This window comes from Orcinus orca, chromosome X, assembly GCF_937001465.1.
Source record: "Orcinus orca chromosome X, mOrcOrc1.1, whole genome shotgun sequence".
NCBI lineage: Eukaryota > Metazoa > Chordata > Mammalia > Artiodactyla > Delphinidae > Orcinus > Orcinus orca.
The window spans coordinates 30,735,118-30,760,861 of NC_064580.1; the positions used below are offsets into that span (position 1 = coordinate 30,735,118).

Consider the following 25,744-nt stretch of genomic DNA (forward strand, 5'->3'; position numbering starts at 1 on the left):
ATTGTTCCACGCATAATTAGGAAGAAATTCACTTCCCTCCCAACATGTATCACATGTTATAACATGGGTACCAAAGAAATGAGGCTTATACCCTAAAATCTCATAGGCCCTCATAAATACTGCTACTTTATTTTCTCTGTATCCTGTATTATCACAAATTATAGCAACAGTAAAAATGGCAATGCTAAAACAAAACAATAACTTTATTTTATGGAAAAGTGGGAGGCATATTGTAAAAAATTCAAATAATAGTTTTAAAATTATAAAATACAAGGAAGAAATAGATAATTCTAAGTCTTTCCAAAGGTGTTGGGTAATAGCTGGTGAATATCTTTCAAACATTTATTTATTCTTATATACACACAGAAGAACTGAGACAGACACATTTCTAAGTAGAAAAATAGATAATTTTGCAAGAAAGATGTACCCTATGTACTATATAAAAATAACATGAGCCTTCCTTGAATTTAATAGAAGAAAGGAAATGACATGAACATAAACCTGAAAAAATTAATGAACTTCAGATAAACACTTCATTACAGTTTGGGATATTTCTTCAACTAAGGTTAAGAAAAATGGTTATCAGTAAGATTAACTCTGGCTTTTAAAGATGTAGGTTTTTAACCTATAGATGTTTAATAATGACAGTACTTGTATTTCATTTTTACTTTGTATTTAAGATAAATTTACATTTCTAACTGCAATTTTAGTTTCTTGAGTTCTAACTTAAAATGGAATCAATTTACACCACCAAGCATTTTATCCCAAATTTCCCATTTTTTAATCATTTCTAGATCAACTAGGTTTCATTATAATTAGACCCAAATGTTGCTTTTTGCCTTTATTTTTGAATGGCAATTTGGGTGAATAAATTATTTTAGAACATATTTTATTTCTTTCAGAACATTGAGGATATTTGTACATTTCTATTCTAGTTTCAGTGTAACTATGGAGATTTCTATGGTCCACTTTATTATTCCCTCAGTGGCTTTGCTTTTTATACCCAGATTGCAGTAGAATGCTTTCTTTATCCTTAAAATTCAATAACTTAACAGGATGTGCCTTGATGTCAATCGTTTTGAATGAGTTTCACTGATAAACAATCTGCTCTTTTAATCTGTAGATTCAATTCTCCCTTCATTTCAGTTAAATTTCCCAGTATTATACCTCTGTGTGCCTTTTATGTTTTATTTATAGATATCTTTTCTTTAGGGATGCCAATTATCCATAATACTGGTTCATTTTTGATTGGTGTCCAAATATTCTCTCTGATTAGTTTAACTATTCTATCTCTGTCTGCCTGTCTCTATCTCTGTCTCTCTCTCCATTCCCTGAGGATACAAAAAGGCTTTTCCTATTGATGGAAATGACTTTTATCCAGGTTTACTGTCTCCAGTTTTTCTCATTTATTTATTAAATTTGTAGTCATGTTATTTTGGTTTTCAATTTGTCTCACTGGCCCTCCAGTCTCCATATTTTATTTTACTCTCAAGATTTAGCATCTCGTCTTTGAGCTTTTGTTCAATTAATTTCATTTAAAATATGAAAGCTTTCACAAATTTACATGTCATCTTTTCACATGGGCTATGCTAACTGTTTACTGTATCATTCCAATTGTAGAATATATATTACATCTAATGAAACAAGTAATAATAACAAAATAAGTTTAGATTTATCAAGTGTGCGTCAGGCATTGAGCGAAGTGATTTACATGCATTAATTTATTTAATTCTCACAGTAACTCTACTTAGAAGGTATTATTATTTTTCTCCATTCTACAGATGAGGAAACTGGAACTAAGAGAGTTAAATAATTTGCCCAAGGATATATAACTAGCAAAAGACAGAACTAGAAACAGGTTTATCATAATGTTATGCATATTTACTGACTACCATTCTTCTGCTTCATTAATGGCCCATCAGGCCCAGATATGTAAGAACTTCACTATTAGGCATAACAGATTCTCTCTGTAATATCAATATACTTATTGAATATACAGGGACTAAGGAACTTAACCCCAAGATTAAAAGAGGGGCAAACTCAGGAAAATAATAATGAGGCTAAGAGGAATAGAGGAAAAATGATATGCTAGAGATAGAATTTGGGAGATTTTAGTTTAGATTATCATGGCATCAGGGGAACATTAATTTTAGACATTTCAGGGCTGACAATTATTATTTATCTTTTTGTTATTTTTTTTAACATCTGTTTCTCTATTTTTTTTGTCCCTGGGAATAAGTATCACCAGAATATCTCAAAAAAACTGTGCCAGTGGTGCATAAAAAGGAGAATAGTAAATGTGTAACAATGTGGGATGGTTGCCTGTGTGTATGTGTGTGTGCATGTGCGCGCACGTGTGCAGGAAATACCTATGAGACTTCACTGTGGCCTACTGTCCAGATGAAAGAGAACACTTGATCGGTAACCACAGGTAGAAATAATAGAAACTGAAGTGGGTGATAGCAGTATTGGGTGTACATACATATATACATACAGACATAGAATAGAATAGGATAGACTAGACTAGAATGGCAAAAAGATGTGAGCAGGCACTGGTGTGAAAATGCAGCCTTTTAATTATTAAATTGATCTTTTCCACTATATGTGCTCAACCCTCACTGACTTCCTGCAACTTAGCAGAGTGGAGCAAAGCCGGAGAGTCTGGCCAGTGAGGTGTTCTACAATGAAATTTGAGGTTTGGGACACCCTGATTTGAAATTCTGAGATCTTCTTATTATTCAGGTAGTACTTTAATGGAAATTTAATTTTTATAGTCTGTGAAATAGCATTGTGAGGATTGCCTTAAAAATAAACCCCATTGTATTGTCTTGTTTTCTGAGGAAGAATGCAGACTGAGTTACAAAAAAACTGATTCATTTGTGAATCTTTAACAAAAATCCAGCTCATGCCTTGGTATCTTTCCCGTCTTAAATCCTTCACCATTTCTTCTGTAGTTCTTATGATATATACCTATAGTCTATCACAAGAAAAACGAAGATTATTTTTTGGACCCTAAGTGACATAATGATTTAGAGCAAGAGAATGTTCCATAACTATAACTGAAGATATTCTGTTATCTCAACGATCTGAATTCTTCCATGTAAAAAGTAAATGATAACAGATTCTTACTTTTCAAGATTTTAAGTTTAATCCTTATAATGAGTTCTGTTGTACATATTTCAGGACAAAAGTTTTGAAAATCAATTGCAGCAATAATAAAAGCATGATTGTGGGCATTTGACAAATCTTGGAAAACTAGAAACATCTTATAAATACCCTTTTAAAAATGCTATTACAGCAGACCAAAATGGCAAGGCAGGAGACCCCTGCCTATCCATCTCCCCACAAAACTCAACCACTAGACAGCTATTCACAAACAAAAACAGCTCTGGGAGAACTCTGGCATCCCATTAAGAAATTTTAGCAACACAGTAGAACAAAAAAACCTGAGAATAATCACACAAAAAGAGAAAGAAGACAGATTCATTTTGCCTGCATCATCCCATTCCCCAAGCTGACATGGTTCAGCACCAAAAGGGAAGTTCCCAACTAGGAAGAGTTCTCCTTACTAGAAAAAGAAGAGAGTGGTAAGCAACCAGCTTCTCCGGCCTTTTGGAGCACCACACAAATGTCCTGCTTTGGTTTTACCCCACCCAGACAGGAAAGCTGAGATATATAGAGATAGCTAGGAAAAAAGAAGAAAAGCAAGGCCTTTTAATAGCAGCCACAAGGAAAGATTGTGGTTCACAGAGACCAGCTCCGCAGACAAACTCAGCAGATTCTACCAATGATGAAACCAACAACCAGCACGACCACCATGGATCCCTGCAAATTTTACAGGCTTTTGTCCCACAGGTAGTTGCACTCCTGGGTGCCATGTGTTTGGTTGCACCCTGCTCCCTCCCCTTCCCACCCAGCCAGAGCCCAGGAGCTTGTGAACCACACCAGAAGCAAGGTCAGGTCTCTGCAAGTGAGTGCAAAACATGAGCCACCTGAACCCTGCCTAGCCCTCTCCCTCCCCCAAGTCCCTGCCACAGGCCAGGAAATGCACCAGCAGCCAGCTTAGGCTTCTGTGGCTTCATGAGTAAAAAACACTAGACTAGAACCCCCCATCTGACTCCCATCACTGTGTACACGCTCAGGGATAGCTATACCAGCTGTGCAACTGAATGTCACCAGCCTGATGCCCATCATCAGCCCCCACTGCAGCGTGCACAACTGGAGGGAGAGTAAGCAGCCAAGGGAGAGCAGGCCAACAGCCAGAGCCCCCAGAGCTGCCAGTGAGCCCATAGTTGGCAACAGCCTATGCTGCCTGCCCTGGCCCCCACTACTACGCATATGACTGCAACTGGACCGTGCCACTACTTAGGCACCTGCAGCTGGCCCCGTGTGTGTAACACCAGCTCCAGCCACTAAAGCTGCCTGTCCTAGTCCATAGCTGTAGGACCTGGAAGCACCACTGTGGGTCCTAACAGCCCTTGTAGCTACTGTGGACGTGGACTCATGGCACTCACTAAGGACCATAAAGTTGTCAATGCGGTGGAGCCTAGCAGCCTGAGCTGGAGACATCACCCCACCCCCACACAGACCAGGTGCCACCATGTAGCCCCAAATTTGGCACCCTGCTTCACTAGACCAAGGGTCACAGCATACTCCAGTGTGGCCCCACCCTCAGGTTAAAGTCTTCCCTTACTAATATCAGTCTCTAAACCTGGAAGAGGTGACTGCTTCTTAAAATGTGCAGACACCTATGCAAGGCCACAGGGATTACAAAGAATCAAGAAAATATGACTCCACCAAAGGAATACCGTAAACCTCCGTTATCTGGTCCCAAAGAAATGGAGATTCAGGAACTGCTCAACAAAGTATTCAAAATAATTGTCCTAAAGATGCTCAGAAAACTATAAGAGCACACAGATAAACAATTTTATAATATAAGGAAAACAATAAAAGAACAAAATGAGAAGTTCAACAAAGAGAAACAAAATATAAAAAAGAACCAAACTGAAATATGTCCAAAATATAACACTTAATCATGTTCACATTTATTAATGAAATATTTTCCATTATCCTTTTCATACTAAGTCTTTGAAATTTAGTATGTGCATCACACTTACAGCACACCCCAAAGGACAAGCCCCATTTCAAGTATTCAGTAGTCATGTGTGGCTAGTGTCTACTGTACTGGACAGTGGAGATTTAGAGAAAAGGCTCTCAAATGTTAGCATGCTTTAGAATCAACTGGAGGGTTGTTACAACACAAATTGGTGGGACCCTCTCCAGAGTTTGTAATTCTTGAGAACTGGGATTAGGCCCAGGAATTTGTATTTCTAACAAGTTCACGTGTGATGATGAAGCTGGGCATTACATTTTGAGAATCACTAATTTGTAAAATTTACTGAGGTATTCAGTTTACTCTGTTTGTGAACATTTGACTGCAATAAATTCTTTAACTCTTTGGGTACACAAGCAACAGGCTGAAGAAAGAGGGCAAGATTAGTTTTCTCTATGACACACTTATTTTTGACTTTGTGGCTCAGGAAGTTCCTAGGTAAGTAAGCTCTTCTATAACAGTAAATAGATGGTCATCTGTGTCATGTGATTTTAGAGGTAAGAAACTCCTCAACACACACATGGAATATACATTTATCAAAGCTACTTCCTAACAACTTACATGTTATCCACTTGCTCATCCATCAACTTATCAACATATCAACAGATAACAAATTTTCATTTACAAATTCATTCACACTTAGAATAAAGTCTTAAAATAAAAATACACTTCTGAGAGAATTAGATATAAAGTCATTGGTTTCCCAGTTCTTTTAAGGATTGTTTCTAGTTGTAAAGATTGATAGTTTAAATAGCATATGATAGGAAAATTAGCCTGGACTCCAGTTAGCTTAACTGAAACCCAAGTCTATTTAAAAGAAAACAGAAAGGCTGAAAGGACTGGGCTGCTTGAGTGTAATATAAGGACCATTGATTTTAAGTTACAAGACTTGGGTTTCATTCTGTAGTCCAGTCTTATTAGGTGTGCAAGTGGGAATAAATCACTTGACTATGTAATATCTTCATTTTACAGAACTGATAGGTAACAATTTTTACAGAATTGATAGGCAACAATATAATTGGTAACATCTGGTGAGGGTATACTATATCTTAGCCTTTGCAATTTACATCAATCAAAGCCTCAGTTCTCGAGTATATAAAATGATAAGTAAATTTTAAATATTTATTGAACATGTATTATGTCCAGTGTGTTTTAAAAATATATTACCTTTATTTTTTGATATTAAGCTGCATGAGCTGTTTGTATATTTTTTAAATTAATCCTTTGTCAGCTGAATCATTTGTAAATATTTTCTCCCAGTCCATAGGCTGTCTTTTCATTTTGTTTATAGTTTCCTTTGTTGTGCAAAAGCTTCTAAGTTATTTTATATATATATATATATATATATATATATATATATATATATGATAAGATATATTCCTAAGCATACACAATTGAATACATTGTTGGTGTTGTTATTTTGAACAAACTGTTGTCTGTTAAATCAGTTAAGAATAAGAAAAGTAAAAGTTATTTCACCTTCACTTATTCCTTCTCTGAAGCTTCGTTTTATGTACACCCAAGTTTCTAACTATATATATTTTTTTCTCTCTAAACAACTTCTTTTAACATTTCTTGCAAGGCAGGTCTACTGGCAACAAATTCCACCAAGTTTTGTTTGCCTGAGAAAGTTTATTTCTCCTTTACTCTTGAAGGATCATTTTGCAGGATACTGAATTATAGGTTGGTGTTTATTTTCAATCAACACTTTAAATATTACACTCCACTCTCTTTTTCCTTGTATGGTTTCTAAGGAGAAGTCTAATGTAATTTTTATCTTTGTTCCTCTGTAGGTAAGGTGCTTTTCCCCCTCTGGCTTCTTTCATATTTTTTTCTTTATTTTTTGTAGTTTGATAATGATTTGCCTTTGGGAGCATTTAATCTGCTTGGTGTTCTCTTGGAGCTCCCTGGATCTGTGATATTATGTCTGACATTAATTTGAAGAATCTCTCAGTCATTATTGTTTCAGATATTTCCTCTGCTCCTTGCTCAATTTCTTCTCCTTATGGTATTCACATTTGTGTATGTTAGTTGTCTTAGAGCCCTTGAATAGTCTGTTCTTTTTTTTTTAACCTTTGTTCTCTTTGCTTTTCAGTTTTTAGTTTCTCTAGCTATATCCTCAATTTTAGACATTCTTTAGCCGGTTTTTTCCAGTCTATCAATAAAATTATCAGGAGGAGCTTCAAGATGACAGAAGAGTAAGACATGGAGATACCTTCCTCCCCACATGTACATCAGAAATACATCTACATGTGGAACAACTACAGAACACCTACTGAACGCTGGCAGAAGACCTCAGACGTCCCAAAAGGCAAGAAACTCCCCACGTACCTGGGTAGGGCTAAAGAAAAAAGGAAAAACACAGACAAAAGAATAGGGACGAGACCTGAACCAGTGGGAGGGAGCTGTAAAGGAGAAAAGGTTTCCACACACTAGAAGCCCGTTCGCGGGCGGAGACTGCGGGTGGCAGAGAGGGAAAGCTTCAGAGCCACGGAGGAGAGCCCAGCAACAGGGGTGCGGAGGGCAAAGCAGAGAGGTTCCCGCACAGAGGATCGGTGCTGACCAGCACTCACCAGCCTGAGAGGCTTGTCTGCTCACCCACCGGGGTGGGCGGGGCTGGGGGCTGTGGCTCGGGCTTCGGTCAGAGTGCAGGGAGAGGACTGGGGTTGGCGGCGTGAACACAGCCTGCAGGGGGTTAGTGCACCACAGCTAGCCGGGAGGGAGTCCGGGGAAAAGTCTGGACCTGCCGAAGAGGCAAGAGACTTTATCTTCCCTCTTTGTTTCCTGGTGCGCGAGGAGAGGGGATTAAGAGCACTGCTTAAAGGAGCTCCAGAGACAGGCGTGAGCCGCGACTAACAGCGTGGACCCCAGAGATGGGCATGAGACGCTAAGGCTGATGCTGCCGCCACCAAGAAGCCTGTGTGTGAGCACAGGTCACTCTCCACACCTCCCCTCCCAGGAGCCTGTGCAGCCCGCCACTGCCAGGGTCCCGTGATCCACGGACAGCTTCCCCGGGAGAACACAGGGAGTGCCTCAGGCTGGTGAAACATCACACTGGCCTCTGCTGCCACAGGCTCACCCCGCATTCCGTACTCCTCCCTTCCCCCGGCCTGAGTGAGCCAGAGCCCCCGAATCAGCTGCTCCTTTAACCCCTTCGTGTCTGAGCGAAGAACAGACACCCTCAGGTGACCTACAGGCAGAGGCAAGTCCAAATCCAAAGCTGAACCCCGGGAGCTGTGCGAACAAAGAGGAGAAAGGGAAATCTCTCCAAGCAGCGTCAGGAGCAGCGGATTAAATCTCCGCAATCAACTTGATGTACCCTGCATCTGTGGAATACCTTAATAGACAAGGAATCGTCCCAAATTAGAAGAGGTGGACCTTGGGAGCAATCATATATATATATATTTTTTTCCCATTTTCTCTTTTTCTGAGTGTGTATGTATATGCTTCTGTGTGTGATTCTGTCTGTATAGCTTTGCTTTTACCATTTGTCCTAGGGTTCTATCTGTCCATTTCTTTCTTTTTTTCTTTTAGCATAGGTTTTAGCACTTGTTATCATAGGTGGATTTGTTTTTTTGTTTGGTTGCTTTCCTCTTTCGTTCTTTTTTTTATTACTTAAAAATATTTTTAATAATTATTTTTTAAATTTAACAACTTTATTTTATTTTATTTTATCTTCTACTTTCTTTCTTTCTTTTTTTTCTCCCTTTTATTCTGAGCCATGTGGATGACAGGCTCTTGGTGCTCCAGCCAGGCGTCAGGGCTGTGCCTCTGAGGTGGGAGAGCCAAGTTCAGGACATTGGTCTACAAGACACCTCCCAGCTCCACGTAATATCAAACGGTGAAAATCTCCCAGAGATCTCCATCTAAACGCCAAGACCCAGCTTCACTCACTAACCAACAAGCTACAGTGCTGGACACCCTATGCCAAACAACTAGCAAGACACGAACACAACCCCACCCATTAGCAGAGAGGATGCCTAAAATTATAATAAGGCCACAGACACCCCAAAACACACCACCAGACGTGGACCTGCCCACCAGAAAGACAAGAACCAGCCTCATCCACCAGAACACGGGGACTAGTCCCCTCCACCAGGAAGCCTACACAACACACCGCACCAACCTTAGCCACTGGGGACAGACACCAAAAACAATGGGAACTACGAACCTGCAGCCTGCAAAAAGGAGACCCCAAACACAGTAAGATAAGCAAAATGAGAAGACAGAAAAACACATAGCAGATGAAGGGGCACGATAAAAACCCACCAGACCTAACAAATGAAGAGGAAATAGGCAGTCTACCTGAAAAAGAATTCAGAATAATGATAGTAAAGATGATCCAAAATCTTGGAAAAAGAATTGAGAAAATACAAGAAAAGTTTAACAAGGACCTAGAAGAACTAAAGATGAAACAAACAACGATGAACAACACAATATATGAAATTAAAAATACTCTAGATGGGATCAATAGCAGAATAACTGAGGCAGAAGAACGGATAAGTGACCTGGAAGATAAAATAGTGGAAACAACTACTGCAGAGAAGAATAAAGAAAAAAGAATGAAAAAAATTGAGGACAGTCTCAGAGACTTCTGGGACAACATTAAATGCACCAACATTCGAATTATAGGGGTTCCAGAAGAAGAAGAGAAAAAGAAAGGGACTGAGAAAATATTTGAAGAGATTATAGTTGAAAAACTTCCCTAATATGGGAAAGGAAATAGTTAATCAAGTCCAGGAAGCACAGAGAGTCCCATACAGGATAAATACAAGGAGAAACACGCCAAGACACATATTAATCAAACTATCAAAAATTAAATACAAAGAAAACATATTAAAAGCAGCAAGGGAAAAACAACAAATAACACACAAGGGAATCCCCATAAGGTTAACAGCTGAACTTTCAGCAGAAACTCTGTGATCCAAAAGGGAGTGGCAGGACATATATAAAGTGATAAAGGAGGAAAAACTACAACCAAGATTACTGTACCCAGCAAGGATCTCATTCAGATTTGATGGAGAAATTAAAAACTTTCCAGACAAGCAAAAGCTAAGAGAATATAGCACCACCAAACAGCTTTGCAACAAATGCTAAAGGAACTTCTTTAGGCAGGAAACACAAGAGAAGGCAAAGACTTACAATAACAAACCCAAAGCAATTAAGAAAATGGTAATAGGAAAATACATATCGACAATTACCTTAAATGTAAATGGATTAAATGCTCCCACCAAAAGACACAGACTGGCTGAATGGGTTCAAAAACAAGACCCGTATATATACTGTCTACAAAAGACCCACTTCAGACCTAGGGACACATACAGACTGAAAGTGAGGGGATGGAAAAAGATATTCCATGCAAATGGAAAACAAAAGAAACCTGGAGTAGCAATTCTCATATCAGACAAAATAGACTTTAAAACAAAGACTATTACAAGAGACAAAGAAGGACACTACATAATGATCAAGGGATCGATCCAAGAAGAAGATATAATGATTGTAAATATTTATGCACCCAACATAGGAGCACCTCACTACATAAGCCAAATACTAACAGCCATAAAAGGGGAAATCGACAGTAACACAATCATAGTAGGGGACTTTGACACCCCACTTTCACCAATGGACACATCATCCAAACTGAAAACAAATAAGGAAACACAGGCTTTAAATGATAAATTAAACAAGATGTACTTAATTGATATTTATAGGACATTCCATTCCAAAACAACAGAATACACTTTCTTCTCAAGTGCTCATGGAACATTCTCCAGGATAGATCATATCTTGGGTCACAAATCAAGTCTTGGTAAATTTAAGAAAATTGAAATCATATCAAGTATCTTTTCCAACCACAATGCTATGAGACTAGATATCAATTACAGGAAAAAATCTGTAAAAAATACAAAAACTTGGAGGCTAAACAATACACTATTTAATAACCAAGAGATAACTGAAGAAATCAAAGAGCAAATCAAAAAATACCTAGAAACAAATGACAAAGGAAACACGACGACCCAAAACCTATGGGATGCAGCAAAAGCAGTTCTAAGAGGGAAGTTTATAGCAATACAATCCTACCTCAAGAAACAAGAAATATCTCAAATAAGCAACCTAAACTTACACCTAAACCAATTAGGAAAGAAGAACAAAAAACCCCAAAGTTAGCAGAAGGAAAGAAATTATAAAGATCAGATCAGAAATAAACGAAAAAGAAATGAAGGAAACGATAGCAAAGATCAATAAAACTAAAAGCTAGTTATTTGAGAAGATAAACAAAATTGATAAACCATTAGCCAAACTCATCAAGAAAAAAAGGGAGAAGACTCAAATCAATAGAGTTAGCAATGAAAAAGGAGAAGCAACTGACACTGCAGAAATACAAAGGATCATGAGAGATTACTACAAGCAACTATATGCCAATGAAATGGACAACCTGGAAGAAATGGACAAATTCTTAGAAATGCACAACCTTCCGAGACTGAACCAGGAAGAAACAGAAAATATGAACAGACCAATCACAAGCACTGAAATTGAAACTGTGGTTAAAAATCTTCCAAGAAACAAAAGCCCAGGACCAGATGGCTTCACAGGCGAATTCTATCAAACATTTAAAGAAGAGCTAACACCTATCATTCTCAAACTCTTCCAAAATACAGCAGAGGAAGTAATGCTCCCAAACTCATTCTACGAGGCCACCATCACCCTGACACCAAAACCAGACAAAGAGGTCACAAAGAAAGAAAACTACAGGCCAATACCACTCATGAATATGGATGCAAAAACTCTCAACAAAATGCTAGCCAACAGAATTCAACAGCACATTAAAAGGATCATATACCATGATCAAGTGGGGTTTATCCCAGGAATGCAAGGATTCTTCAATATATGCAAATCAATCAATATGATACATCATATTAACAAATTGAAGGAGAAAATCCATATGATCATCTGAATAGATGCAGAGAAAGCTTTCAACAAAATTCAAACTGATTTATGATAAAACCCTCCAGAAAATAGCCATAGAGGGAACTTTCCTCAACATAATAAATGCCATATATGACAAACCCACAGCAAACATCATCCTCAATAGTGAAAAACTGAAACCATTTCCACTAAGATTGGAAACAAGACACTCTCGCCACTATTATTCAACATTGGTTTGGAAGTTTTAGCCACAGCAATCAGAGAAGAAAAAGAAGTAAAAGGAATCCAAATCGGAAAAGAAGTAAAGCTCTCACTGTTTGCAGACGACACGATAATATATATAGAGAATCCTAAGGATGCTACCAGAAAACTACTAGAGCTAATCAATGAATTTGGTAAAGTAGCAGGATACGAAATTAATGCACAGAAATCTCTTGCATTCCTATACAGTAATGATGAAAAATCTCAAAGTGAATTTAAGAAAACACTCCCATTTACCACTGCAAAAAAAAAAAAAGAATAAAATATCTAGGAATAAACCTACCTAAGGAGACAAAAGACCTGTAGGCAGAAAAGTATAAGACACTGATGAAAGAAATTAAAGATGTTACAAATGGATTGAGAGATAGACCATGTTCTTGGATTAGAAGAATCAACATTGTGAAAATGACTCTACTACCCAAAGCAATCTACAGATTCAATGCAATCTGTATCAAACTACCAATAGCATTTTCCACAGAACTAGAAGAAAAAAATTCACAATTTGTATGGAAACACAAAAGACCCTGAATAGCCAAAGCAATCTTGAGAATGAAAAACGGAGCGGGAGGAATCAGGCTCCCTGACCTCAGACTATACTACAAAGCTTCAGTAAAGAAGACAGTATGGTACTGGCACAAAAATAGAAATATAGATCAATGGAACAGGATAGAAAGCCCAGAGAAAAACCCATGCACATATGGTCACCTTATCTTTGATAAAGGAGGCAAGAATATACAGCGGAGAAAAGACAGCCTCTTCAATAAGTGGTGCTGGGAAAACTGGAAAGCTACTTGTAAAAGAATGAAATTAGAAAACTCCCTAACACCATACACAAAAATAAACTCAAAATGGAATAAAGACCTAAATGTAAGGCCAAACGCTATCAAACTGTTAGAGGAAAACATAGGCAGAGCACTCTATGACATAAATCACAGCAAGATCCTTTTTGACCCACCTCCTAGAGAAATGGAAATAAAAACAAAAATGAACAAATGGGACCTAATGAAACTTAAAAGCTTTCGCACAGCAAAGGAAACCATAAGCAAGATGAAAAGACAACCATCAGAATGTGAGAAAATATTTGCAAATGAAGCAACTGACAAAGGATTAATCTCCAAAATTTACAAGCAGCTCATGCAGCTCAATATCAAAAAAACAAGCAACCCAATCCAAAAATGGGCAGAAGACCTAAATAGACATTTCTCCAAAGAAGATATATAGATTGCCAACAAACACATAAGAGATTGCTCAACATCATTAATCATTAGAGAAATGCAAATCAAAACTACAATGAGATATCATCTCACACTAGTCAGAATGGCCATCATCAAAAAATCTACAAACATTAAATGCTGGAGAGGGTGTGGAGAAAAGGGAACCCTCTTGAACTGTTGGTGGGGATGTAAACTGATACAGCCACTATGGAGAACAGTATGGAGGTTCCTTGAAAAACTAAAAATAGAACAACCATATGACCCTGCAATCCCACTACTTGGCATATACCCTCATAATACCATAATTCAGAAAGAGTCATGTACCAAAATGTTCATTGCAGCTCTATTTACAATAGCCAGGACATGGAAGCAACCTAAGTGTCCATCAACAGATGAATGGATAAAGAAGATGTGGCACATATATACAATGGAATATTACTCAGCCATAAAAAGAAACGAAGTTGAGTTATTTGTAGTGAGGTGGATGGACCTAGAGTGTGTCATACAGAGTGAAGTCAGAAAGAGAAAAACAAATACCATGTGCTAACACATATATATGGAATCTAAAAAAAAAAAAATGGTCATGAAGAACCTAGGGGCAAGACGGGAGTAAAGACACAGACCTACTAGAGAATGGACTTGAGGACACGGGGAGGGGGAAGGGTAAGCTGTGACAAAGTGAGAGAGTGGCATGGACATATATACACTACCAAACGTAAAATAGATAGCTAGTGGGAACCAGCCGCATAGCACAGGTAGATCAGCTTGGTGCTTTGTGACCACCTAGAGGGGTGGGATATGGAGGGTGGGAGGGAGGGAGACGCAAGAGGGAAAAGATATGGGAACATATGTATATGTATAACTGATTCACTTTGTTATAAAGCAGAAACTAACACACCATTGTAAAGCAATTATACTCCAATAAAAATGTTTACAAATAAATAAATAAATAAACTTATCAAAGGCATTCTTCATTTCTGTTACAGTTTTTTTTGTTTTGTTTTGGTCCTTCAGCATTTATTTTTGGTTCTTTCTTAGGACTTCCATCTCTCTACTTTTGTTGCCCATCTGTTCTTGCATCTTGTCTACTTTATCCATTAGAGTAGTTAGCATATTAATCATAATGGTTTTAAATTCCTGGTCTGATATTCCAGTATCTCTGCCATGCCTGATTCTAACGTTTGCTGTCTCTTCAAATTGTACTTTTTTCCGTTTAGTATGCTTTGCAATTTTTTTTTGGTAGCCAAACATGATATACTGAGTAAAAGAACTGGTATAATTGGCCTTTAATAATGTGGTGGTGAGGTGTCGGGGGACACCTACGATCAGGTTTCAGTCTTTAATGAAGCTGTGCCTCTGGACTGTGAACTTACAAAAGTTTCTCCCTTTTTTTCTCCTCCCTTAGGTAGAACAGGGTAGCTAGAGTGAACTGGAATTGGCTGTTTCTCTTTCCCCAGGTCAATTAGGCTCTGATATTATGCCAGCAAGTTAGGCTCTGGTTAACCAGTTTCTTTCTACTGAGGACAGGCTTTGTTAAGAATAACAGAGTACTCTGGCATATTTCAAAATGGCTCCTTTACCCCTCCTCCTACCACAGGCAGGAGGGTATATCTGTGATATTTTATTGTGGGAACCTGACCAAACTCCTGGATATAAATCTCGTAATATTGTGGGGCCCCTTTACGACTAGGTCCCCCTGGAGTTTTTAAACTCTTAGAATTGTCCACACTGAGCCTCCAGCAATTTGTCAATTACAGTTCAGTTTTTCCTACTTCAGCACTGGTTCCCAGGGCAGTTTTCTGCTCGAGACTCTCTGTTTTAGTCAGCTGTGACTCCCTCTACTACTCTCTTTCTCCCTCCAATCTTGGGGCAGCAGTTTGCCCTGAGTCCTCCCACTCATAAATTCAAGAAGAGTTGCTGATTTTTCAGTCTGTTCAGCTTTTACTTGTTAGGATGGAGTGGTGACTTCTAAGCTCCTTACATGTGGAACAGGAAACCCTCTCTTTGTTTTTATGTAAGTCTAAAAGCTAGACAAAAGCATAAGCCTTTATGGTTAAAATATTATGATAGTGCAGAGTGTATGCTTGAGTTGGTGTTGATATTTGTGCAACTCCTTTGGTTATAACCTACACTGAGGTGGGGGGATGTTTAAGTATAAAACACTTATTTAAGAAAGGTACTAGGTAATCCTATTTGTTTAAAACAAAAACAATAGATATAGAAATATATAGATGTACATTAAAAACTGGACTCCAAAATCTTTATAACGTTTAGCTTTGTAGAGAGTAATGAGAAAAGGACAGGAGCAGTGGAAGTTTTTTCCTCATCACAATATGTTACTAACCTTTCACAATGTAAACGTACTTATATACAATTTACTACCAAACATGAAGGATTTTCTATTTAAGTCATTAGTATATTCACACAGCAAAAAATAAAAAGAATTTTAAAACTTAAAAAAAAAGAAAGGTACTTAGACTAATTTTAAGTATGCTTTTCCCTTAACAATAACAACACTGTACATTACATTAACGAGTAATATCCATTTAGATATCAACCACCTCCAATTATAGTGGCCTCAACAGTTATCAACAGTAAATAACAATGGCAAAGTAAACTAAATATTTTTATCTGAATGAAAAAAAAGTTGTCAAACTCATCTACGTTTTGTCAAGCCAAACTAAAACTAGACTATAGGGGTTCTGGGTACTACTATAAGTATATTAACCTAATATTTCATTGTGTATTCTGTGGTTTGTACTAAGTTTAAATGTCCTTTGAGTTCAGTTATTTTAAAAAGCAGAAAAAGTCAAATATCTCAAACCAGTGGTGCAGACTCAGCTGAGAAGTACAGAATGCTTCTCCAGATAATATGTCTCTAAGCATCAGCTAGCAATGGCTTTTCTACTATTACTGCAATTACAAGAAACTTCTTGAACTTGATTTTCAGAGAATCCATTCAAATGTACTATTTCTGACAATCTATGGAAGGGAATTATTCTGAACAAATTTTTCATACTGTAATTTCTAATATGCATTGCAGATTAGATATATTCTCTTTTCTTCCCTATTCCTTTCTTGGACAAGGAGAAAGTAAATAATCCATATTTTTTTAGATTCTCTGTTCTCCTTTTGATCACTACAAGAGATGCTAAAGTTAGGCTATCATTGCAAGGATCAACTGTCTTTGAAGTTTAATTATTTAATGAGATTAATTTTTCTGTCACTAAGAGAACAACGCAAAATGAGCCATTTAACTAACTAGTGTTAGCATAATGGTTCTAGAAACCTAGTTGATATACTGCTGAGATTCAAGAAAAAAGTATTTGGAGGTCTCGTGACTTTTCTTCTTTTTCTTCTTTTCTTTTTGGTTAGATGATTCATAGAAAGCACCTATGAAATTTAGATTTTGGAGGACATAGGTGCATAGTATAATTACAGCCTTCTATTACTCACTAGTACATGAAGAGTAACATTTAATTTTGCTGAAACTACTATATGTTGAAATAAGATTCATTTCAGATACCAGTTTGCAAAATCCATGTTTAAGTTTAAATATTGATTTTTTTCTAAAACTAGTGTAATTCCTTACTATAACTACTTTTCAACTACAGGTCTTCTTGACATGACTAGGCACAACCCAATAGTAATTTTTACCCCTTAATAAGCATTATATAAATAAAATTATGTTTGTTACAGAGGAAACATAATATTTCTCCAGTGAGTGCCTATTAATACACACCTATAAAAACTATTTTCCTTGACAGATTCAATAACTGATAATGTATGACTATTTAGTACCTAATTCCAGTAGACAAATTAGGAAAACAAACAAGCCCTTGTTTTGTTATGGATCAATATAACTACTCATTCCTAATTCAAATGTAGATAGAGTGTCATTCAATCCACACTGTAAGTCAAGCTGAATCTTGGAGACAAATATAGTCAAACATGTAATTTGCTTCTCAACTAGTGTCACATGTTCAGAAATGGAGTTATTTTTAACTTTTTAAAACAAAACTAGTTTCTCTGACCAAATAATATCTGAACCTAAAGTTGTCAAATTCTGTTAGCCTCCATAAACAAACATACTCAGAGACAAGTCATTCGTATCTGAAGCATTTTTTTCCCAATTTGTTGTAGCTATGGAGAAGTTTTCAGAAAGAAAAGTAAAATCCTGAATTGGGAGCTTTAGGAAAAGCCATGTCATCCACCTCTCTCTTCCCGCTGCCACACCCCCTCCACATTAATCCAACTATGGCTTTAAGAATAAACAACAGAGAAACTGATTTCATATCAAAACTCAAAGGCATATCAACCATCCTGAACCTGTACACAAGTAGATCATTTGCAAGCATTAATTTATCTCCTCAAATTCTGTGACCAATAAAGCTTCTGAAATGTCCACTTACCAATTTAGGAAAAAATGAAGGGAGAACCTCAGGTATCTTTTTATTTCTCTGTGGTAGGCAGGCTGAATAACGCTCTCGCCTAAAAAAAAAAAAAAAAAAAAAAAGTTCACTTCCTAATCCCCAGAACCTGTAAATATGTTACCTTAATTGTCAAAAGGGATTTTAAAGACTTTAAGCACCTTGAGATAGGGCATAATTTTGCATTATTCAAGTGGTCCCAATGTAATCACGAGTCCTTAAAAGTGGAACAAGAAGTTAGAATAATGGGTCAGAGAGATGGGACAATGGAAGCAAGGGCAGGAGGGATTCAAAATGTGAGAGACTCAACCTGCTGTTACCATCCTGAGATGAAGGAAGGGGACCATGAGCCCAGGAATATGGCAGCCTCTAGAAGCTGGGAATAACCTTCATCTGACAACCAACAAGGAAAGGAGGTCCTACAATCACATGGAATTGAATTCTGCCAAAACCTGAATGAACAAGGAAATTGATTCTCCCTTAGAGCCACTAGGAAAGAATGCAGTCCTGTTGAGACATAGATTTCAGCTTGATGAGACCTCTATCAAACTTCCAAGCTACAGAAGTATAAGTTAATAAATTATGTTGTTTTAAGTTTCTAAGTTTGTAGCAGCAGTAGAAAAGTAATACACCCTCCCTACAAATAATTTCTGCAAATGACTTCCATTGGAGTGAATTTATTTTAAAACAAGAAAGGACCTGTGAGTTTCTATTAAAGATTCTTCAATAAGTTCTATGATTTTAGAACATTCTGGTATATGTCTCTTTAGAAAATGATTTGATTTCTTTCTTGTTTAAACAAATGAAATTTATTTTATCTTATCTTTAATTTAAGTCATCCTAGATTTGAAGCATGGTTCCATGTCTCAACCTTATTTACTGGGCTAACCTGTAATTTCAGAAAGTGTACAAAATGAACTGCTCTTGTTTCTGTGCCACTTTTAACTAGATGCTCTATGTCCAAGATCAAACAGTAATCCTTCAGATTTATTTTTATACTCAGACTTACCCTTCACAATCTTCACCAAATTACAGTGGTAATGGCAGTTGCTTTTTCATAAGAAACAGGACGTATGCAACATTGATTATCAAGTGGTTCTGAAATTTCCAGTGCTCACACTTTGTTCTCACAAGACTTTGAGCATCATAAACTAACTATAATATTCATCCATCATCAAAAGAAGGATCTGCTTTTTCCCCTTAAAAAAACCACAACTTACCATCTCCTTGTCTATTTCTGCAACAATGACTCAGGGTGCAAAGCAGTATGATTTTGAGTCAGTTTAAACAATCACTTTCTTTTTGGAAAAATAAATCTAAAAAGCAGTCAAAGTTGAGAAAAAAGGAGTAAAAGTATTTCAGTTAGCTATTTTATGTTCTGTCTTTGATTGAGAACATATTCCAACTGGGAATGGGCCTTTTACAGTCTTGGCTTATGTCAAGTGAAATAGTGAATATGACTATACTTTTCCTTTTTTTGAATTTGCATATTACTTTTTAATTCACATGTCATTTGTATTAATTTTTTAAATCATAAACTTTTGGCTATCTGTCTTCCTAATTTTGTCAGTACTTGAATTAATCTGCCTGTCTCCTAAAGCACTGAGCTTACTGAATGACAAATAAAATGTCCTCATTAGAAATGCTTGTTAACTTGAATTCTTGCCCTTCAAACAGTTACAATCCAAGGAAAGAAGACCTTGGATTAAAAGACAGCGTTTCATGGTGATAAAACCCATAGAGAGAGATGTTGAACAAACTTAAAATACAGATACAATTAATCCAGGGTACAGGTGATTACAGAGGGCTTCTTGAGAAATCTGGAGTGACAGGACATCACTCTAAGCAGCAGAAATAAGAAAAAAAAAAAAGGTAAGAGGCTATGGAGGGAGATCCAGAAGACAACCAACCCAGTCCTTTGTTGAGGACTGTCAGAGAATGCAATTTTATACATCCAGGGAGCAAAGGGAGCTACAAGATAGACAATCCAAGAATACTAAATTGTTCACAAGATATCTGTAAAACAAAATTGGTGTTTCTGAACGGGGAAGGGCGGTAGAAAAGAGATCTAACATTTTTTCAGCAGTTACTATAAGCCAGGCACTGTGATATTTATGTATGTTATCCCTTTAAATTTTAATAGCAGTCCAAAAAATAATATTTTCTTCATTTAATTGAAAAACAAACCAAGATTTATAGAAATTGAGGTCACATGAGCAGTAAATAGCAGGATTTAAACCTAGGATACCTGGTTCCAATGTGTTCACACTTTTTCTACAATAGTGGGAGAATGGACCCTCCCTCAACACTTATGCTCAAGTGAGCTATGACTTTGTAGAATAGCATGAAAGATGGTTGAAATTGTTCTCCATATGAACTTACTCAACACTGAAATTCTTAATTCCTTTTTAACAGTCTCTTTTAAACTCAAGTAACAATTTTTTTTATTTTCAACTTGATGCCATTTTTATATGTGCTGATTCTAATCATTTTGAATATTTTTATCACACACTGAATCTGCACATGGAATGACAGGTATTGCATCAAGAGAGCCTGCATCATTGATACTGATCTTCATTCAATTTTGGAAGATTCCACCATTTCTAAGTAATTTTTTTTAATGGTGGCGTTTTCCTAATTGAACATAGCTCCAGATCTAATTATATCATTTAATTATTGTATGATAGGAAGTAATGAGCTCCATATCACCAGGAGTTTTCTAAATTTGAATTGTATACAGTCGGCCCTCCATATCTGGGAGTTCCAAGTCCATGGATTGAACCAACCATGAATATGGAGGACTACACCATTTTTTTAACATCTTTATTGGAGTATAATTGCTTTACAATGGTGTGTTAGTTGAAGGAGAGGACTACACCATTTTGTATAAGGGACTTGAGCATCCACAGATTTTGGTATCCGTGGTGGTTCTGGAACAAATTCCCTGCAAATATGAAGGGATGACTGCCTATGCTTATATGGGAGGTTGGACAAAATGACCACTAAGGCTCTAAGATTCTGATATATTCATCATTACACACGAACATGTTTTAAACTCTTAACTAGTTAAACAACTGAAAATGAAAACAACAACAATTCTGATCGTTCTAACCTATCAGAGTACCAACATAAAGACAAAATGTCTAATAGTCATTACAGCTGAAACTGTGATAGTTTAGACAGTTGTATACAGTGCATCAGAGAGTTTAAAATGGAACATTTTCTGGAAATCTACAGTCTGTACTTTAAGAAAAATTCATAGCTACTGATGCATGAACTCAAAGTCTAGACCTGAAGAAATGAACTGGGAATTCCCCGGATTCCAGTGGTTAGGACTTGGTACTCTCACTGCCAGGGCCCTGGGTTCCATCCCTGGTTGGGGAACTAAGGTCCCGCAAGCCGCACAGGGTGCCGCTGAAAAAGAAAAAAAGAAAAAAGAGAAATGAGCAGATATACAGGAAAAATTTATATATTATGGTATTGATTGTAGCATATCTTATAATATTTTTTTTAATGAAGGCACAGTGATGAAAATAAAGAAATGGTAAAAATATTTTATCCACAGAATGGATATTATGTTATACAGACATAAAAATTGCATTTAAAAATATTTATATTCCTTAAGATGACTATAATATAATACTAGAGAAAATACATAACATAGTTAAGACAATTCATAAGAAAAATGACTAGAAGTTTTTTAAATATTAAATATGAATGTGAATTAACTCAGAAATGATGGCTTATGAGTGATTTTTAAATTTTGTTTATAATTTTTAGTGCTTTCTACCATGAACAGACATTACATTCAGCAACGCAAAAAGCTTATTGTCAATTAAACAAGAATTTATTGATTCACTTCTTTTTTCCCACATAGAACCCCTATGATTTCTCTTAGAACTTTGAAATTGCCATTCATTATTTTCAATCAATGGAATAATTCAAGTTGGGTTTGGACTCATTCCTTTCCAACCTTAGTATGATGGTTAATTTTATGTGTCAACTTGACTGGCCATGGGGTAAGGGAATACAGAATGAGTAGTCGAAAAATTTAGTCACAATACCAGCTATGGCCACGTGACCAGTTACAGGCAGGACTGTAATCGTCATGAGCATTTCCTACTTATTTTGCTATGAATATGTTTGTGTGTGTGTTTGGTTTCTTTCTGCTTTTTCCTTTACTCTTTTTCTCCCTTATCATGTAACACAAGATACATTGATTTTATATCATAGTATTTAAGTATTGCTAATTTTACATTAATAGCTATAAAATTATGGGATACCAAGGAGAATAAACATCACTCAAGACAACCTCCTCTCCTGGGGAAGAGTAAATTTTCAGTTGTAAGCAGGATAGTTGTATCAGGCTAGGCTGAATTATGACCTTGGTTTGTCTTTATTTGGAGATAAAGTAGGGTTTAAGGAGATGCATATAGGTGCTTAATTGACAAGGGGTGAATTTGTGATGGTTAGTTTTATGTGTCAACTTGACTGGCCACACAGTGCTCAGATTAAACTTTATTTCTGGGTGTATCTATGAGGGTGTTTCAAAATTAGATTAGCATATGAATTAGTGGGCTCAGTAAATTAAATTGCCTTCTCCAATGTGGTTGAGCAGCATCCAATCTCTTGAGGGACTGAATAGAAGAAAAGGCTGGGGAAAGAGTAATTGCACACTTTTTTCCTGTCTCACTGTGCTGGGACATCTCATCTCATTTCTCCAAACCTTTGGACTGGGATTTACTCCTGTTTATCAGGTCTTCACACTAGGCTGAACTGTAGCATCAGCCTTCCTGGGTCTCTAGCTTGCATATAGCATGATTGCATACAGCCTCTATTATCACAGGAGCCAATTTCTTATATCTTACTGCTTCTGTTTCTCTAGAGGAACCTGACAAATACATCTGGTTTTGAGGTAATATAAGTTTTTATTTGCATGTCATTTAAAAAGTTATTTTCATTGATGTGTAATTTACATACAACAAATTTCGCCAATTTTAAGTATTCACTTTGTTGTGTTTTGTCAAAATGTATGTCATTTTATTTGTACTTGTTATTCTTTATGCGCCAAGTTTAAAGTTACTGTGTGAATAACAACCTCCCCCATCATTACAAGTATAACATTGGAGCCCTCCAATCTCAGATTAGAGAGGATTCCTGTTTCCTCCTCTCTTCTACTCTCTTTTCAACTTCCTTGATATATTTAAGAATCTCCCATGGGGTTTCCAGTATTGTTTGAAGTGCAAGTCCTTTTTTTCCCTTAGTCATTCCTGAAGATGTAACTTGATAAATACACTCTCCACAATGAAGCTGAAGATTTCCAGATGCCATTAGAAGTTAGTTACTTTAAAAGGCACCAGTGTTGGGTAGCAACCTGAAAACCTGGGAACCTACTGTAAGGCTAAGGAGCATAGATAGCCAGTGATATTTCCCCAGACATGGTATAGCAACATTACAGTTAATAAAACAGATCTGCAATATTCAGTTATTTTGAAGTTCAATGGCGTCAGTCCCCATCCAACCACTCTCCTCATAATCATCCTCCCATCTTAACAAAATCTGAGTGGCCAAGCATGGAGGGGTGGTAATGTAAGTAGCAATTTTTCCTCCTTTTCTGTTTGTTCATGTCTGTTTTCCTCAGACCTAAATTATAAAAATTAGATCACTAGGTAACATTTAACCTAACTCCTGACTTCTGCTCTACTGAATGCATGCAATGCCTTGCCTAACCTGTTGATTCCTTTCCTGGATTAGAAGGAGTAAGAATGAAGAAGTAAGTAGTTACAGAATGACTGACTCTCTACTGCCAGCTTCCCCCTTAGCAAATTTGCAGGCAGACCATGCGGGCAAGATAGTAACCAAAGGAAGATCAGGAGAAGTCAGCAGGTTTGTGTGCAATGGAAAAATGACAAAGAATCTGATCTCCCACCTTAATAATTAACTGAGATTATTTCCCCTTTTCCCTTCAAAAAATTTCCTGGCCGAGCAGAATCTTTGGAGTTGGTTTTGGGACACAAGTCCACCTTCTCCCCAGGTAGCTGGCTCCCTGATTAAAGCAAGTTTTCCTTTTCCAACCAACACTTGTCTCTCGAGTACTGACTTTTTTTTTTTTTTTTGCGATATGCGGGCCTCTCACTGTTGTGGCCTCTCCCGTTGTGGAGCACAGGCTCCGGACGCGCAGGCTCAGCGGCCATGGCTCACGGGCCTAGCCGCTCTGCGGCATGTGGGATCTTCCCGGACCGGGGCACGAACCTGTGTCCCCTGCATCGGCAGGCGGACTCTCAACCACTGCGCCACGAGGGAAGCCCGACTTTCAGCGGCCATGGCTCACGGGCCCAGCCGCTCCGTGGCATGTGGGATTTTCCCGGACCGGGGCACGAACCCGCGTCCCCCACATCGGCAGGCAGACTCTCAACCACTGCGCCACCAGGGAAGCCCGAGTATTGACTTTTTGAGTGGCAAAGAGCCAAACCTGAGTTTGGTAACAGTAAGACAAACCAGAAACTGAGAAGCTGAAGTTAGAAACCAGAGGTTACCATGAAAATAGAAGCTTCTTTGGAATTCCAGAAATCTTCAGGAAAGTCTATGGCTTACACAAAGTATTGAATGGAAATTGAAGCAATTTTACTGAGATAGCAAGAGGGAAAGTTGAAAAATGGGCCCTTTAGCAGCCTGACAATTTGTGAAAAGGCCTGGAGCAGGGGTTACATAAGTATTTTGCTGAGACTTTCAAAAATAAAACCAGGAAGATTGAAAGTATAACATACAGTAAGATTGAAGCAAAAAAAAAAAAAAAAGCTGCTTAGAAACTTTAACAAGAAATGTAGTTTGCATAGAAATATCTCTAAAGAGAACTTGATTCAGCACAATAGGACAAAGTCACAGGGTTTCCTGAGCACACAGAGTATATCAGGGAATAAAAGGTGGGGGGTGGATTGGGGCCAGTGAAACAGAATTATTTGTGAAGTTGAAGCCTTAAAGAAATTTTATTTAGAAAGATTTTTATTATGACAATATATTTAATGTAATACCTTTGAGAGTCCCCTAAATTCATATTTTTGGAAACCTTGAACCTCTCCAAGCATTGGATTATAATCTTTGCTACTTTTCAGGAATAAGCCTAAATTTCCTCTTCTGTAAACTGGGGATAACCACAGTGTTTGCCACAGAGGAATTTCATGAGTATTAAGGGCTTAAATGCATGTAAAGCCCTTAACATGGTGCCTGAGAGATTAAGGGCTAAAGAAATAAATGTGATCTTCTGCTGTTGCTATTCTTTTTTTTATTATCATTAGTGATCTCATTTATCAGTAGAAGCCTTCTTAGAAATTTACATTAGGGTGCTCATTATCTGTGGGTGCAAACAGTTAAATTAAAGGACCAGGCAAAACATTGCCTGGGTCAATCAATGGAAACCACCTCTTTTCTCCCTCCCTCCTCTGTATTCTATAGTCTACCAAGGTGAGATCACTGGTGCTCATCATGGCGTCCTAAAATGTTAGATCTGGAATAAAATTTTAAAAGAATCCAGGGCAAGGCCAAACCCTGAAAAGTCAGGAAACCTTCCCCAGAATGTATGAGTTGCTGGTGCAGAGTCAGTTAATAGTAGATTTGGGACTGAGGGGAAAAAAAAGAACTCTAATGTCATGATAATTACTCAAACAGATGACAAGATAAAATTATAAGGATTTCAAGGACACTTATGGCTTTCAGGAAAAACAGATGCCTACAAGTAAGGCTGTAGCCTCTAGGTGCCTTACTTTTTTGACACAAAAAGTTTTCATCCTCACACCTGAAGA

General features: G+C 37.3%; 1 non-coding gene across 1 annotated transcript; it reads right to left on the minus strand.

The window, feature by feature from the left end:
- Positions 1-1,536: 1,536 nt before the first annotated feature.
- On the minus strand, positions 1,537-1,641 carry LOC117198020 (U6 spliceosomal RNA). Its single transcript, XR_004478937.1, has one exon. It is a non-coding gene; the product is annotated as a U6 spliceosomal RNA (small nuclear RNA).
- Positions 1,642-25,744: the final 24,103 nt, after the last annotated feature.